Raw genomic sequence first — 1,436 nt, 5'->3', positions numbered from 1 at the left:
TTACTATTACAGGCTCAGGCAAAACAGTAAGGCACCTGCAAGCACAGTGGGGGGCGGGTGGGGGTGAGGTGTCAAAGCCACCGAACAGCTGTTTTACTCTGAGTCTAGAGATCACCAAGATGAGGTCGCTAGTCCGCTGCAAAGCAAATCCAGACTCACCAAAATTTCTAAACGACACAGTGAAGAGAGCACAATCTGCCTCCCTGAGAAGTCAGTAGCATCAGATAATGCACGTGTCAGAGGGGGTGACCATGCAAATTGCTTTTTTGCATCGAAAGAAGACTCTTGGTCTCAACACTTGATTCATTTCACTCTCCCACCCTCGCTTCCGCTCTTTGCTACACCCTTGACCTTCTCTGTTCAGTCTCTTTATTTTTCTCTCACTTCCTCTAGGTAGAGGGGATGACGTGGTTGGAATTAATGCTCCTGAACCAAAGACATTATTTCAACTATGTTTTTCACAACCATTTATTTACTGCTGTTTATTCAAGATTCATACCTTTGTCTATACAGGGGCATGATGAAGAATTTTTCCCCTATAAACATCCCCACATAAATTTCTGCATCCTTGAATGGTAGGCATGTTTTAAATTAACATATGCTGTATTATTAGTTTCAGGGGTAGAATTTAGTGATTCATCAGTTGCGTATAACACCCAGTGCTCATTCCACCAAGTGCCCTCCTTAATGCCCATCACCCAGTTCCCCCATCCCTCCACTCACCTCCCCTCCAGCAACCCTCAGTTTGTGCCCTAGAGTTAAGAGTCTCATGATTTGCCTCCCTCTCTGTTTTTGTCTTATTTTATTCTTCCTTCCCTTCCCCTACGTTCATCTGCTTTGTTTCTTAAATTCCACATATGAGTGAAATCATATGGTATCTTTCTCTGACCAACTTATTTTGCTTAGCACAATACCCTCTTGTTCCGTCCACATCATTGCAAATGGCAAGATTTCATTCTTTTAGATGGCTGAGTAATACTCCCTTGTATATATACACACCACATCTTCTTTATCCATTCATCTGTTGATGGTCATCTGGGCTTTTTCCATGTTTTGGCTATTGTGGACATTGTTGCTATAAACATTGGGGTGCATGTGCCCCTTCGAATCACTATGTTCGTACCGTTGGGATAAATACCCAGTATTGCAATTGCTGGGTCTTAGGGTAGTCCTATTTTTAACTTTTTGAGGAACCTCCATTCTGTTTTCCAGAGTGGCTGCATAATTTTGCATTCCCAACAACAGTGTAGGAGGGTCCCCCTTTCTCTGAATGGTAGGCATTAAAAAAAAATACTGGTAACTACCAAATTAAAAATTAAAAAAAAAAAAAGCTTACTTGCCCTTCTGAACAGAGTCCGATATTTCATAGTGAGCAGGACTGACTATTATATTTTGTGGGATCTGGTGCAAAATGAAAGTGTGAGTCTCCTTGTTCA

Source organism: Eumetopias jubatus, unplaced genomic scaffold, assembly GCF_037043125.1.
Source record: "Eumetopias jubatus isolate StellerSeaLion01/CBP00866 unplaced genomic scaffold, mEumJub1_p1.0 scaffold_17, whole genome shotgun sequence".
In the NCBI taxonomy this organism is placed as follows: Eukaryota; Metazoa; Chordata; class Mammalia; order Carnivora; family Otariidae; genus Eumetopias; species Eumetopias jubatus.
This window is presented reverse-complemented; position numbering follows the sequence as displayed.